The 17,407-nt window shown below is 39.7% G+C and overlaps 1 protein-coding gene and 1 pseudogene across 2 annotated transcripts in view; one reads left to right on the top strand and one right to left on the bottom strand.

The window, feature by feature from the left end:
• Positions 1 to 17,407, bottom strand: part of NECAB1 (N-terminal EF-hand calcium binding protein 1) — a 195,655-nt gene that overhangs the window by 58,195 nt on the left and 120,053 nt on the right. The window lies entirely within an intron of this gene.
• Positions 15,927 to 16,897, top strand: LOC121042679 (protein GUCD1-like; annotated as a pseudogene).

Here is a 17,407-nt window from a genome sequence, read left to right as displayed (position 1 = left end):
TATTATAAGAAAATGGAAATTAAAGAGCAGAACACCATTACTGCAGACAATGAAAGCACACCAGAAAGACAAAGTTCACAAAACAGATGAAAAGTATAACTAAGTATTTTAAAATGAGAAAAGAATGGAGAAAAGAAACTGAAAAAATGAAAGAACAACAAGAATCAGATTATCTCAGAAACAAGGTGACAAAATTCAGAAAAGAATTAGACATAGAAGAAAATTATTTCAGAAATTAAGTCTAAATTAGAAGGAACACAAGAACACATAAACATAACAGATAATACCTTAATAAATAAAAATAAAAAGGAGGCAGTCCTTTAAAAATCAAAAGAAAATAAGGACAAGCAAAAAGACTGGAGAAAAAATGACAAATATTGAAGACAAAGAATACTCAACACACTAGAATAGAGTTCTTTTTTTAAAAATTTCTTTAATGGTTATTTACTTTTGAGAGAGAGAGAGAGAATGAGCGGGGGAGGGGCAGAGAGAGACAGAGACACAGAATCCGAAGCAGCTTCCAGGCTCTGAGCTATCAGCACAGAGCCCGATGTAGGGCTCAAACTCACGAACCGTGACCTGAGCCAAAGTTGGACACTCAACCAACTGAGCCACCCAGGTGCCCCTAGCGTTCTTAAAGTACCGAAACCATTACAGGAACAGTGCCAACACTAGACTCTATTATTCAAAAATGCTTTAATTTATTTATTTTTTTTTTTTGAGAGAGAGCAAGCATGAGTTGGGGAGGGGCAGAGAGATAGGGAAAGAAAGAATCCCAAGCAGGTTCCACTCTGTCAGAACAGAGTCTGACTCAGGGCTTGATATCATGACTGCGAGATTATGACCTAAGCTGATATCAAGAGTCAGATGCTTAACTGATTGAGCCACCCAGGCACCCTAAGAATGCTTTTCTGAAATATGAAGACTTGAAATTAGATATTCAAAGTGTGAAAGGTGAAATAAAATCAAGTCATGGATGTCAAAGGTTGTAAAATGGAGTCGGAAGATCATTAAGGAGGTGAGCCTTATGCATACCATCTCATAGGTGGAACCATGAACTTTTGAACTGGGCCAAACCACAGATAATCAAGGATTCTGCAAGAACACCTATAACTTGCCACTGTATGAGACTCTTGCTTAGTGATAGCCTTAGCAACTAATTATGTTTAGGTAAGATTAGTGTTCTATACCCAACATCAATCAAAATTCTTTGTAAACAACTTATAAGGGCATTATCATTTTGTCATTAAAAATCCCTGAATCTTGCTCCCTAGGGGGACACTATTGGGATTTCTACCCAAATCTGTGTACCCCAAATGGCAATTCTTTGTTCCCAAATAAATGCTTTTGCTTATTAATTCCTGCCTATTGAGAATTTTGGATTGACCAAAGCACACCATATACCTAACAATATCAGCTCAGAACAAACATCAAGGCACATTTCTATAAAATTATTGGGCTTTAAAAGCCAAAGAAACAAATTCTTTGCGCACTTAGATATAAAGAGCAAATGACTTGTGGGGTTAAAAAAAAAAAAACAAACAAACCCAGGGGCGCCTGGGTGGCTCAGTTGGTTAAGTGACTGACTTTGGCTTGGGTCATGATCTCACAGTTCGTAGGTTCAAGCCCCACATCAGGCTGTGTGTTGACAGCTTGGAGCCTGAAGCCTGCTTTGGATTCTGGGTCTCCCTCTCTGTCTTCTTCTCCCCCGCTTGTTCTCTCTCTCTCTCGCTCTCTCTCAAAAATAAACATTAAACAATATTAAAAAAAAAAAAAAACCACCCAAAACTGGATCACCGTGAGACTTTCCAAAAGCAACATTTTTATGTCAGAAGTGAACTGCACCATGAGAAGGCAATCAGCAAAATCTAGACTATGAGCACCTCTCTAAAGAATTGCAGGGTTATCTGTAAGTTCAAAGAGATGTTAACACACATTAAAATGGGCACAACTAAAGTAAAGATTTTAGAGACGAATATCAGTGTGATGAAACCGTAATACCATGCAAAGGAATGATTACTAGAAGAAATCTGTTTGGTCGTTATATCCAGGTGGAGAGAAGACAATTGGGACAAGGCACATGGAAGATCTGGAGGGGCTGGTAGGTTTGGGTTTTGATCTGGGTGGGGGTTTAAAGAGTGTTTGCCTATAATCATTAGGTTCTACATGTGATTTTTGTGACTTTCCTCCTTTTCATTTTATTTTTATAAAAGGTAAGATATGTGTAGGAACCAGCCTGGTAGAGATACACTAGCCTCATATTTTTGAGAGACTGTGGGAGTAGAAAGATAAGGTCTATAAAATACAGAAGTCTTTGGCAGGCACCAGGACAAGAAAATCTGTAAACACTTCCAAATTAGTAATTTTTATCACCTCTCATATACTATCTGCTCAACTGCTAGCCTGTATTTTTCTGGAGTGTAACATAGAACCAAATGTTAAATTTTTCAGTATGAAGAGCACAGAGCTATATTTACACATGATTTGGGCTAAATTTATGTTTGTTGATGTTGTTAATAAAAGATCATTAAAATTTCTTCCCCATAAATATGCTGCTTTCTACCTTATAACTCACACGCTTTTCTTTGAATATCATTTTTAAGCACATGTAATACCTCAAGGGTAACATGCACTTGTAATCTGACTCCTTCTAAACAGTGTTATGTGTCAGATGGATAGTTCTATTTTAACCACAATCTTAAAATATGTGGAGTTAGTATGTCTAAGTTACTGAATTTTTCAGAGACAAATACATCTTCAAACGTCATTTGTGATCTTTCAGCTTTCAAAGACATAATATCTTTATCTTTGGTCTAAACAAACTCTATGACAGAGGAAAAAAGAGTTTTAAAATATTAGGAGCATTTACAAACAGAATATATGGGAAATAGTAGATGCTTAATATATATGAGTACTGACACATTTTTGGATTTCATTTGCATTGGTGGCTCACTTATGAATAGAATACCAAAACATTCCAGTAACTTTTTGTAAAGGAAGAAATATCACTGGTAATAGATCACTTCTTCAGAATAATAAATAGGCAAGTATTTTCACCAGTGGGACTGAAATAATTACAAATGTTGTATTTCATTAAATATGAAGTGTCATTAATTATAACATGCATCTTTTTTTTTGTATTTTGTACACCACTAGGAAATAAAAATATCTGTAATTCAGTGTTATACCATCAAGTGCAAGCTTGTATCCCAACTGCATAGATATTAAAAAATGAAAAGATACACCTCTTAGAGATTGATGAAATACAGGGTTTTGCCACATTTCAATACGGTAATGACTAACAACAAGAATACAGATGATCTCTTTGTACTTTAGTTTCATCCTGTTATGTCTTTCACATTTTAAAGATATTATACTGAGAGACAACACTGAACATTTCTGCTACAGAGAATGCAAGAAGGAACTGGCTACAGGCTGAAATCACAGCCACGACTTGCCTTTCTTAAAACTGGGTTTGTGGCAAAGTCTCCTGGCTTGCTTTAGAAATATCTAGACAGGCTTAGTTGAAATCTTCATAAGCATCCAGAGGAATAAGTTAGGCATTCATGGTAGAAGTGTTTCTAGGGTATAAGGTCACTAAAGTAATGCAACTTGCTGATACATACGCACACCCTAGGTGGATTTCAAATAATAAAGACCCCCTGATTCCTAGATGATTAAAAATATATGGGGAACTATACAGGAAACACACATAACGGAACAATGGATTATAAAAACCTACCTAGATCCTCTTTTCTAAAAAAAAGTCTTCTAGATGATTATACAGATTACTTACAATCAATTCTGAATATCTTATTTTCAAACTGGTAAATTGGAAGGTAGTACATTAAAAAATTTACTGGAAGCTCTGCTTTTGTCAACAGAACTTGTTAAATTTCCTAAAAAATACTTCTTTTACAAAATTATTAAAAGTATGACAAATATTTCAAAAGTATAGCCAAGCTTCTAAGAAAGTAAGAAAAAACCCAACAATGCCCCAAATGAACAGGAAACAGATACACATACTATGAACAGGAAACACCCACAGACTATAATCTAGCACTGAAATCCTTGCTGTACTGTAAGCATTTCTGTAGCCAGAAGCTTCAAGTTTCCGATTGTAATAATTTTGGGGAGGAGATGAGTCAAGGTGGAGGGTTGGAATTGGAACACAGAAGTGATCATTATTGCCCATAAACAAAGGAAGACGACATTTTGTCTCAGGCTTAGCTATGAATACAAAAAATTCTTGAAAACTTACAACCAAAGCTAGTCCACATTAGAGTCTGAAGTTCAATATCTCTACCTGCAGGATCCAGGAGATCCCTAAACTGAGAGATTAATTTAAAGTACTTCTGTATTAGTAATATCCTGGGCCACCTATCATAAAAAATATATTCTCTGTTTAGGAAATACATTATCAAACCAGATTTCTCAGAATACCCAAAGATTTAATCATACAAGTATGAATTCACAGCTGAAAAAATTTCAGTCTAACCATGTATCCATATTGCACAAAGAAAAAAAGAATCCTAAAAAAGACCAGAAACATGCTTCAATGATCGAAGAAATTAAAAAAAAAAAAAAAAGCAGTTGAAACATGAGAAAGGAAAGAGAGATTATAACAGAAAGGCAGGCAGATTTCAAAGGAAGCAAGAAAGAACTTTGAAAAAGGGAATTAAATATTCAATGGCTAGGTTAAATATGAGATTAGATACAGATAAGGAGAGAATTAGGGAATTAGAATATAAATCTGAAGTAATTACCAAATTGAAGCACAAAGGTGGACAATATGCAATAAAAGAGACAGAGAAAGGGAAAGGATCTAACTTTCTACACAATTCTAATAGGTGGGCAAAGAAAACTGAAAAGAGGCAACGGCCGAAAATTTTGCAGCACTGAACCAGGGTATGACATCTCAGATTCTGGAATCATAGCAGATGCCAAGCAGAATAAATAAAAGAGATATCAGCACTTGAATGCAATATAATAAAACTTCTTAAATAACCGAAGTACTAATATTTTATTTTCTCTTCCCTCCTGAGGAACCTACAGCTGAAACGGCATGAATAAATCCTTGTTCCAGCTCCCTCTGGACATGCAGCTGTTACACCAGTAGATGTGCTCTTCTATCTGCCACAAGGCAGAGGAAATTCCAATCATCGGCTCTCGCTTTTGGAATTCACCACAAGTAAGTGGTGAATCTCTCCCAAAGTCCCTTAAACTCCAGGGTGCAAGTGACGAATATTTTTCATGGGTCTCTTAAAGTCCTCCACTAGCTTAGACAAATCATCTGAAATTTCATTTTAGACTTTCAGCAAATAAAGGCTATATTGGACCTTCACAATTTTTCACAGGCTATATTGGACTTTCCCCGGCTCCCTTTTAAAGTTACTGGTCCTGTATTTTTGCCTTATTTTTTCTATGATGTGTTCTTATTTTTTCTTATTGATTTACAGAGCATCTTTAAATGTCCTTGATACTTGTCCTTTGATAGCTGAGTTTTACAAATACATTCTCCTGCTTTTTGTTTTTTTTTTTTCAAATTCTAAGTGCTATCTTTTTTTTTAATGTGAAATTTATTGTCAAATTGGTTTCCATATGACACCCAGTGCTCATCCCAACAGGTGCCCTCCTCAATGCCCATCACCCACTCTCCCTTCCCTCCCACCCCTCATCAGCCCTCAGTTTAGTCTCAGGTTTTTTTGTTTTGTTTTGTTTTGGTTTTCAGTTTTCACATTTTTTTAAACTATGAAATTTATTGTCAAATTGGTTTCCCTACAACACCCAGTGCTCATCCCAAAAGGTGCCCTCCTCAATACCCATCACCCACCTTCCCCTTCCTCCCACCCCCCATCAACCCTCAGTTTGTTCTCAGTTTTTTAAGAGTCTCTTATGCTTTGGCTGTCTCCCTCTCAGTGCTATCTTTTGAAGTATAGATCTTCTTGAATATATTAAAGTGAAAGTGATCAGTTATACCATATTCTAGATATATTACTGTGTTCTAAATCTTGTTTATGAAATCTTACTCTATGGCAAAGTTACATTTTCTAATATAAAAAACCTCTTAAATCTTTACTCTTTTTCCATACTTTTTTTGCCAAAACTATCACAAGTTAGATTTCTACAGATCTTCTATTGGTTTGAAGATATACAATTTCTGTTTTACATTGATTTTTTCTTGCTGAACTGTCTTATTCATTCCTCCTAGAATGATGATTCTATGTTTTAACTTCTCACTCAATTCTTGGTCTCTTAATCTCATATTTTCTAGACTTTTGTCTCTTTGAACCATATTCTGTGTGATATCTTCAATTCTACCTTCAAGTTCCCTTATTCTCTTTCCCACTGTATCTAATCTACTTTTAAACTGGTATCCTGATGTTTTAATTTCAGTTATTATATGTACTTCACTCATACCAATTGTTTTGGTTCTTTCTCAAAATTTCTTGGTCTTTTTTGTATACTCTTGCCCAATTTCTCACATTTTTAACCCCACCATAAACTTACATGAATATATTAATATATTTATTCCCTGATGTTTTCAGTGTATACAGTTTTGGACTATGAGTTGAAACGTTTTTATAATATTGCTACATATTATTTGCAAGATTAATCTTTGAAACTTATTGGACAAGATTAAAAGAAGATTAAAAGAGGATTTTTGATTTTATTTTTGTCTAGTTCCTAGGGGTACCTTATTTTGGAATAATTTTAAATTAAATTCTTAGCTTGAGGCTACTCCCACTACACCCCACTACACAGGAAGTTTAAATGTGGCTTGAAAATTCACGAGGGCTGACTTGTAGTTATAATTCTCAGCTACCCTTTGTTTATTCAGTGCGGAGGATAATTAGAGGTAATTTTCCTTGTTGTAAAGAGTGAAACTCTTTGGGTTCCAAGTTTATGCAGTTAGTCTCTTATTGGAATTCTTAACATGCAGATGGGTCTCTTCTTGGACAGCCTCCTTGGGAGCATGGCTAGGCTTTCTCTCTTTCTCGTGCTGTTCTTTAAGTCTCAAAAAGTCAAGTAAAAGGTCACTGGGTTAAAGCCAGCTTCCCAGAACTGCTTATTTCTTTGAGGTCCGTCTTTCACTTACATATTGGCATATCAGGAACCTTTACTTTCTTTCCAGGTAATTGACACATTTATGAATTAAAAAGTATATTGTGTCCATCATTTTTATTTTGTATAAATAAGAGGATTTTTCAAGGAACTATTACTCCAGTACTGCCATAACAGATGTCGCTAATTACTTTCTATGAATTACTTTATGTAAGCCTCACAAACTTATCAAAAATTAAGTAAGGTCTTAAGGTCATAAGTTTTGACTTTTTTGTTCATGAATAATAATTGGTCTATGAGAAAAAAATTAACAAACACCAACTTTACTTTAAAAACCTGTTGACTCTTATCATGCAAACCTACATATATAGACTAAAGTTGCTTAAAAGTTAGGACACGTTTTCTGTAGACACAGCAATATTAAAACTTTAAATTAAAAAGATAAATAACTTTCACTTTAAAAAAAAATTTTTTTTTCAACGTTTATTTATTTTTGGGACAGAGAGAGACAGAGCATGAACGGGGGAGGGGCAGAGAGAGAGGGAGACACAGAATCGGAAATAGGCTCCAGGCTCTGAGCCATCAGCCCAGAGCCTGATGCGGGGCTCAAACTCCCGGACCGCGAGATCGTGACCTGGCTGACGTCGGACGCTTAACCGACTGCGCCACCCAGGCGCCCCAAATAACTTTCACTTTTAATGTGACAATTTGGTTACTATAAATCAGAAAATGCAGACAAACAATGTAAGATGTTAAAATGATTATTCTAGGACTTCCAGGGAATATGGCAGAGTAGAAGGACCCTAAACTCACCTCGTCCCACAGATAAAACTAAATAACACTCACATCAGTGCAAATAACCAAGAAAACAATCCGAATGCTGGCAGAACAAACTCCCGAACTAAATGTAGAGAAGAAGCCATGATGAAGAGGGTAGGGAGTATACAGTGGGGAGCTATTCTGGCCACCTGAGGGAGGGAGCAATGGGCACAGAGAGGGGCAAGAAACAGACTATCACACTGGGGAGCCTGCACAGGGAAGAAGAATTCCCACAGCATCTGGCTTTGGAAATCAGTGGGGCCGAGTTCTGTGAGTTCTTAGGACAAGCAATACTTAGAACCTAGAACTTTAAAAATCAGGAGGCTCAGCTCTGGGAGAGCCCAGAGGGCCACAGAAAGTGGAGTCCCCAGCCTTAAAGACATAGCACAACAAACAGCTCTTCTACACAGAACCAGCAGCTTGAAAAATGCTTGGGGTACACAGGAGGGAGAGTTAGTTACTAACCTCAGAGTTTGCTGAGGGACTTCTACAGGAATAAAAAGCTGGCAGGTACGATTTCCTTCCCCTGCCCCCCAGCATGGTGCTGGCATTCACTACCTAACTTGCTTACCCTATACTCCACCCTTGCCAGCTAGAGCTACCTCGGTACTCTGTGGGTCCCCTCCCCCAGAAGATAGGCACAAACCTTGCCAACACTGTGTCTCCTCACCTCCCAAGGAGGATGTACACACCTCGTTAAAACTACACTTCATGACCCCACTTTGTGGAGTGGCCTAGCTGGTCAGGTCTCTCCAGTAGCTGCATGTCCCAGGGGGGAAAGGACCAGCACATGCAGCTTGCAGTACTCCACACCTACACACGCACACCTTGTAGAGCACCCTGGCTGGCTGGGTCTTCACAGTGGCTGGTCCTATCCTATGAAGAGGATCAGTGCCACCTTCTTAAAAGTGCCTGCCCTGCCCACTACTTTCAAGAGCAACAGACACAGCTAACTTTTCCTAACAGAGACAGACACAGATTGTTAGGCAAAATGCAGAGACAGAGGAATATGTTCCACATGAAAGGAAAGACAAAATTGCAGCTAGAGGCTAAGGGCTAAAGTGAAAGTGAGATAAGTAATATGCCTAATAGAGAATTTAAAGTAATGGTCATAAAGATACTCACTGGACTCGAGAAAAGAGTGAAGAACCTTAGTGAGACCCTAAACACAGAGATAAAAAAGAATCAATCAGAAATGAAGAATATACTAATGGAAGTTAAAAGTATATTTAATGGAATAGAGGAAGGCTAGGGGAAGCAGAGAAATGAATTAATGACCTGGAAGACAGAGTAATAAAAAGTAATAGAGCTAAGTGAGAGAAAAAATAATTATGCTAAATGACAATAGACTTAGGGAACTCAATGACTCCATCAAGCATAATATTATTCCCATCATAGGGATCCCAGAAGAAGATATAAAAGAGGGTAAAAATTTATTTGAAGAAATAATATCTGAAAACTTCCCTAATCTGAAGAAACAGATATTCAGATCCAGAAGGCACAGAGATCCTCCAACGAAATCACTACAAGGTCAACACCAAAACATAGTAATTAATATGGAAAAAAGTAGTGAGAAAGAAAAAAATTTAAAATTAGCAAGAGAAAAGAAGACAGTTACATACAAGGGAAACCCCATAAAGCTATCACCATATTTTTCAGCAGAAACATTGCAGGCCAGAAGGGAATGGTATGATAACATTCAAAGTGCTTATAATCTGCAACCAAAAATACTCTATCCAGCAAGGCTATTATTCAGAATAGAAGGAGAGATAAAGTGTTTCTCAGACAAACAAAAACTAAAGGGGTTCATGACCACTAAATCAGCCTTATAAGAAATATTAAAGGGTACTCTTTGAGTGAAAAGGAAAGACTATAACTGAGAAGATGAAAAGTAGGAGACATGGAAGAAGTAAAAATAAGTATTTCTGTAAAATCAGTCAATAGATTCATAAAATCAAAGAATGTAAAAAAGGAAACCATTTACTTAAAACATAGAGGGGAAAAGAATAAAGAATGTGTTCAAACTTAAGAAACCATCAACTTCATATAGACTGCTATATGCAGAAGATGTTATATACAAACCTAATGGGTAACCACAAATTAAAAAACCAGCAATAGATATGCAAAGAATAAAGAGAAAGGAATCCAAGTATATCATTAAGGAATCTCAACAAACCATGAAAGAAAGCAAGAGAAGAAAGGAACAGAGAAAAGCTTAAAAAACCAACAAAACAATTTTAAAAATGGCAATAAATACATATCAATAACTACTTTGAGTGTAAATGGACTATAGGCTCTAATCAAAAGGCACTGGGTAACAAAGTGGATAAAAAAACACGACCCGTCAATATGCTGCCTACAAGAGACTTGTTTCAGACCTAATGACACCTGCAGGTTGAAAGTGAGGAGATGGAGGAACACTTATTATGTAAATGGATGTGAAAGAAAGCCATGGTAGAAATATTTATATCAGATAAAATAAACGTTAAAAACAAAGATGGTAACTCTTGTTACCAAAGACAAAGAAGGGCACCAAATAGTAATAAACAGGACAATCAAACAAAATGATATAACAATGGTACATATTTATGCACCCAACACGAAAGCACCCAAATATATAAAAGAGTTAATAAACATAGAGTAACTAATCAATAGTAACACAATAATAGTAATGAACTTTAACATCCCACTTACATCAATGGACAGAGCATCCTAACAGAAAATCAACAAGGAAAACAGTGGCTTTGAATGACACACTGGACCGGAGGGACTTAACAGATGTATTCAAAACATTCCATCCTAAAACAGCAAAATACACATACTTTTCAAGTACACATGGAAAAGTCTCCAGAATAGATCACCAAAACAAGTTACAATAAATTCAAAAATATCAAAGTCATACCATGCATCATTTATGACCACAGCCTATAAAATTAGAAATAAACCCAAGAAAAAAACTGTAAAGACTACAAATACATGGAGGTTAATTACATGCAAATAAACAATTAGTGAGTCAATCAAGAAATCAAAAAAGACATAAAAAGTTACATGGAACCAGCGGTCCAAAATCTTTGGGAGACAGCAAAAGCAGTTCTAAGGGGGAAGTTTATGACAATACAGGCCTACCTCAGGAAAAGAAAAATTTCAAATAAATAATCCAACCTTACACCTAAAGGAGCTAGAAAAAGAACAAACAAAACCTTGAATAAGCAGAAGGAATGAAATAATAAAAAACAGAGCAGAAATAAATGATATAGAAACTAAAAAAAAAAAAAAAAAAAAAGAAACAACAAAAAAACAAAAACAAAAAAACAAAAAAACAATGGCACAGATCAATATAACCAGTAGCTAGGTCTTTAAAAGGATCAGCAAAATTGAAAAAAATTTGTCCAGGGGCACCTGGGTGGCTCAGTCACTTAAGCATCCAACTTTGGCTCAGGTCATAATCTCATGGTTTGTGGGTTTGAGCCCCATGTCAGGTTCTGTGCTGACAACTCTGAGCCCAGAGCCTACTTTGGATTCTGTGTCTCCTCCTCTCTCCGGCTCTTGCTCTATCTGTCTCTCTTAAAAATAAATAAACATTAAAAAAAAATTTTAAAGATAAACTTTAGCCAGACTCATAAAAAAAGACAGAGAGACCTCAAACAAATCACTAATGAAAGAGAAGAAATAAAAACCAACACCACAGAAATACAGACAATTGTGAGGGAATGTTATGAAAAATTACAAGCTAACATGGACAAATTCCTAGAAACACATAAGCTACCAAAATTGAGTCAGGAAGAAATAGAAAATTTGACAGACCAATTACCAGCAATACAGTTGATTCAGTGATCAACTTTCTTTTTTTTTTTTTTTAATTTTTTTTTTTCAACGTTTATTTATTTTTGGGACAGAGAGAGACAGAGCATGAACGGGGGAGGGGCAGAGAGAGAGGGAGACACAGAATCGGAAACAGGCTCCAGGCTCTGAGCCATCAGCCCAGAGCCCGACACGGGGCTCGAACTCACGGACTGCGAGATCGTGACCTGGCTGAAGTCGGACGCCCAACCGACTGCGCCACCCAGGCGCCCCGAGTGATCAACTTTCAATAAACAAAAGTCCTGGACCAGATGGCTGCCAGGTGAATTCTACCAAACATTTAAAAGAAGAGCTAATACCTATTTTTCTCAAACTGTTCCAAAAAGTGGAAGAGGAAGGAAATATTCCAAATTCATTCTGTGAGGCCAGCATTACCCTGATACCAAAACCAGATAAAGACACCACAAAAAAGAGAATTACAGGCCAATGTCTCTGATGAACAAAAGAACATATTTGCAAATGGCATATCAGATAAAGCATTATTAGTATCCAAAACATATAAAGACTTTTTAAAACTCAACACCTAAAAACACAAATATTCCAATTAAAAACTGGGCAGAAGACATGAACATGTATTTCTCCAAAGAAGACATCTAGAAGGCCAACTGACACATGAAAAAATGCTCAACATAACTCATCATGAGGAAAATGCAAATCAAAACCACAAAGAGATATCACCTCACACCTGTCAGAGTGATAAAATCAAAAACACAAGAAATAACAAGTGTTGGAGAGGATGTGGAGGAAAAGGAACCTTTGTGCACTGCTGCTGGGAATGTAAACTGTGGAAAACAGTAGTGAAGTTCTTTGAAAAGTTAAAAATAGAACTACCCTATAATCCAATAATTCCACTACTGGGTATTTACCCCCAAAATACAAAAGCACTAATTCAAAGGGATACATGTACCCTTATGTTTATTGCAGCATTACTCACAATAGCCAAAATATGGAAGCAGCCCAAGTGTCCATCAATAGATGAATGGGTATAGAAGATATGGTGTGTGTGTGTGTGTGTGTGTGTGTGTGTGTGTGTGTGTGTAACATGGAATATTACTCCACCATAAAAAGAATGAAATCTTGCCATATTCAACATCATGAATGGAGCTAGAGAGTATTATGCTAAGCAAATTAAGTCAGAGAAATACAAATACCATATGATTTCACTTATATGTGGAATTTAAGAAATAAAACAAATGAGTAAAGAAAAAAAGCGAGAGACAAACCAAGAAACAGACTCTTAACTACAGAAAACAAACCAGTAGGTAGCAGAGGGGAGTTGGGTGGAAGGATGGGTGAAATAGATGATGGGGATTAAAGACCATACTTATCATAATGAGCACTGAGTAATGTATAGAATTATTGAATCACTATATTATACATCTGAAATTAACATAACACTGTTAACTATACTGGAATTAAAATGAAAACTTAGAAAAAATTATTATTCTAAAGCTGGATTGTTGTGGTACAAATCTATAAATTCACTAAAAGTTATTTAACCATACACTTATTGGTGAATTTTATGGTATGTAAATTATGCCTGAAGCTATTAAACCATCTATAATATATTGTTTCTTTTCTTTTTAAAAAAATTTTTTAATGTCTTATTTTTGAAAGCAAGAGAAATAGAGAGACAGAGTATGAGTGGGGGAGGGGCAGAGAGAGAGGGAGACACAGAAATTGAAGCAGGCTCCAGGCTCTGAGCTGTCAGCACAGAGCCCAACACGGGGCTCGAACTCATGAACCATGAGATCATGATCTCAGCCAAAGTCAGACATTTAACCAACTGAGCCACCCAGGCGCCCTTGTTTATTTTCTAAAAACAATTATACGTTTATTTTTAATCAGATATTTGTACTTAAAAATGCATATATCTTTTCATGCCTATAAATACTCATTTGAAATATATATATTTAAAACAAATTTAATGTTTATTTATTTTTGAAGGAGAGAGAGAGACAGCTCCAGTCTCTGAGCTGTCAGCATAGCCCAATGTGGGGCTTGAGCTCACAAATTGAGTTCATGACCGGAGCTGAAGTGGGACATTTAACCAACTGAGCCACCCAGGTACCCTATCCAATATAATTTTTAATGGCTAAATGGTATTTTCTATTATATTCATAATTTATTCATCCAATTCCATATTGTTGGACACTTGGGTTGTTTATAACAAAAACTAGAAATTATATGATGAACATGCTTCACACATATGCTTAATTATTTCCTTAAGCTAATTTCTAGGAGTGAAATTACCAAGTGTTTGTAGTTTTTTGTAAATTTTCCAACACATACAGTCCCATTATTGTGTTTGAGAGTCTTCATTTCCCTGTGTTTTTGAATAATGGGCATTACTATACTTTTTGACTGATAAACGTATATTTGAGTTTCAATTTAATTTATATTTGACCATTGATAAGCTTGGACATTCATAGAATATAAACTATAATGTGTGTGTATTATACATACATGGAGAGAGTAGGAAAACCCATTTACATTTGTAAGCAGATAATTCAATTTATTCCTTTTCTACATATACCTCATTAGTGATATGTCTTGTACAGAGCAATTTCTATGAAATTTCAAGAAACAGGCAACTGTGGCATATTAGAAATAGAATGGGCTTTGAAATAAGAGACTGCAGGGGCATCTGGGTGGTTCAGTCGGTTCAGCTTCTGGCTCTTGATCTCAGCTCAGGTCATGATCTCATGGTTGGTGAGATCAAGCCCCTCATCTGGCTCTGCACTGATGGCATGGAGCTTGCTCGGGATTCTCTCTGCCCCTTCCCTGTTCATGCTCTCTCTCACTCTCTCTCAAAAATAAATAAATAAACTTTATTAAAAAAAAATCACACAGGGGCGCCTGGATGGCGCAGTCGGTTAAGCGTCCGACTTCAACCAGGTCACGATCTCGCGGTCCGGGAGTTCGAGCCCCGCGTCAGGCTCTGGGCTGATGGCTGATGGCTCAGAGCCTGGAGCCTGTTTCTGATTCTGTGTCTCCCTCTCTCTCTCTGCCCCTCCCCCGTTCATGCTCTGTCTCTGTCCCAAAAATAAATAAACGTTGAAAAAAAAATTAAAAAAAAAATCACACAATCCAGTGTTTTAAGTTTATTTATTTTGAAAGGGGGGTGCCCCAGTAGGAGAGGGGTGGGGGGGGGGAGAGAGGGGGAGAGAGAGAGAGAGAGAGAGAGAGAATATCCCAAGAAGGCTCCAGGCTGTCAGCTCAGAGCCAGACAAGAGGCTTGATCTCACCAACTGTGAGATCATGACCTGAGCTGAGACCAAGAGTCAGAAGCTCAGCCACACACAAAGCCGATGTGGGGCTTGATCTGATGAACCGTGAGATCATGACCTGTGCTGAAATCAAGAGTAGGATGCTTAACCGACTGAGCCATCCAGGCACCCCTCTGGCTTTTTATTCTTGAAAGAATCAGTAGGAAAGTCACCTTAGCAAGGTGGCATAGTAAGAAGCCTTGAGCCCTCCTCCTTGCATAGACAAGGATTTAGCAACAACTCACAGACAAATCCAAAAACTAATCAACGTCTCCTGCACCCTGGCATACATACATAAAACCAGGTTCACTGAAGCCACTGGTGGGGACGCTTTCTTGCCAGAGTCCGTAGCCCCGGAACAGCACTACATGATCAGGATTAGTTTACAGCTTTTCTCAGTAGAGGCAAAAGGATTGGTCTGTGTATCTAGCGCTGCAACTTTGCAAGAGGACTCCCCAAAGGACTGGCTTCTGTCTTGCCAGTCTTGGCGCCCTGGCAGGCCTGGCACAGGCTAGCTACCTGGTGAAAACCGAAATAGATCCTCCATGCATCATCTGCCATGCTCCGCAGGGACTGAGCGGATGAAAATCCCAGCTCTCAGCCTCCACCTGAAGAGGGAAAGAGTGTTCCATGCATCTAGCGCTCCAACTTCTCCACGGCTTCCCACAACAGTTGTTCAAGTTGAAATGAAAGAACACGAAATAGCAACCGCAGAGCATTAGAGACTCACTAATAAAGGTAAATGTCGCATACAGGAGGCTGTATTACTGTAATAGTGGTAGGTAAGTCATTTTTAATTCTAGCATAAAAGTTAAAAGAGGCCTTCTCTTCCCCGGCCCCCCAGCAAGCGGCGGTGGCGGCGGCGGAGGAACCTGACATGCACCGGCCCCACTCCTGCCCTGGTCAAAGCCGAAGCTGCAGCGGGCGCCCCAGGCGGGGGCCGCGGGCGCCCCGCGCGGCCCGGGTTATGGGGGCGGAGGCAGAGGGGACGCCGCTGGCACCCGGAGACTTTGTGCGGCTGTCCGTGCCCATCATCCAGCAGCTCTACCCCTGGGACTGCGGCCTGGCCTGCTCCAAGATGGTGCTGCGGTGCCTGGGCCAGCTGGGCGACAGTGAGTTCGAGAGCGCCCTGCAGGAGCCGCGACTAACCAGGGGCATCTGCACTACTGACCTACTGCGCCACTGTGGCGTGAGGCACCGTTTCTGCACGCAGACCCTGGGCGTTGACAAGGGCTACAGGAAGCACTTTGACACAGAGGAGACCTGGGTGAACTAGGTGTTTGCACAAGCCAAGGCCTGCAAGGTGCCGGTGGAAAAATGCACAGTGAGCGTGCAGGATATCCAGGAGCACCTGGCACAGGGCCACGTGGCCATCGTGCTGGTGAACTCTGGGGTGTTGCACTGCGACCTCGGCTCCGGTCCTGTCGCCTACCTACCGCTGCTTCGCCCCCAGCGGCCGCCACTGCTTCTGCCGGACCCCTGACCACCAGGGCCGCTTCACTGTGCTGCCTGGCTGCAACTGGGGCACTGGCTGCATCTTCTACAACAACCCAGCCTGTGCTGACCAAATGTGCGGCACCAGCATCAGTAACTTCGAGGAAGCCAGAACCACTTATGGCACATAAGCCCATGTGACAAAGCCCCAGGGAAGTCTTGGAGCCCAAGGCATGCCTGCTTTGCCCACCAGCGTTGCGCGTGTCATCACATCACTTACCCCGCACACCTGCTGGTTGCTGGAGGCCTCCGCAGAGCATCTGAGTAGAGCTTCCCCGGGGACCCCAGGCCTGACTCCAACCATGCCCAGGGGATCTCCACAGTCCCCTCTGTTGCCTGCAAACCAGACCCAGGTGGAGAAGCCTGACATCGCCTCCCCACAGACCTGGGTGCCGAGCCCTGGAGAAGCCGCCTGTCAGGATGGCATCGGTGTGTCTGGAGACCATGTAGCCAACCCCGGCTCCCAGGGCTGGGGACTCCTCCCAGGGGGACTCCCCCCTGTCCCCCAGAAGTGCTATAGACCTCCTCCCTGCGCCCTTTGGTGAATGCTGCCACTCCCTCCCGCCTCCCCGTGGGTCCAAGTTCCTGTGGCTGGTTGTCAGGCCTCTGGGCCCTCAGGAGGGCTGGGCCTCAGGCCAAAAGGACCCTGAACCTCACCCCGCACCCTCCAGGTACTATAGCATTGTAGGGTGGAGGGCCCTGAGGGGAGGAGACAGGGCCCTGGCTCTTCCTGGCTGGCAGTGCTGAATATACTCTGAGAATGCCTGACCCTGAGGGCCAAGAACAGCCACTTGAGTCCCAAAGCTCCCCCCCCCCCAACCCATGAGGCCTCCTGACACTAGCCTAAGCCCTGACAGTGGGGCCCATTCTCTGAGTATAGGGAGCCCCAAGCCTCACGG

The sequence above is a fragment of the Herpailurus yagouaroundi genome, unplaced genomic scaffold (genome assembly GCF_014898765.1).
Source record: "Herpailurus yagouaroundi ecotype Mexico unplaced genomic scaffold, PumYag 186, whole genome shotgun sequence".
Taxonomy (NCBI): Eukaryota; Metazoa; Chordata; class Mammalia; order Carnivora; family Felidae; genus Herpailurus; species Herpailurus yagouaroundi.
The sequence above is the reverse complement of the archived record's forward strand: the minus strand, read 5'-3'. Positions and strand labels throughout refer to the sequence as shown.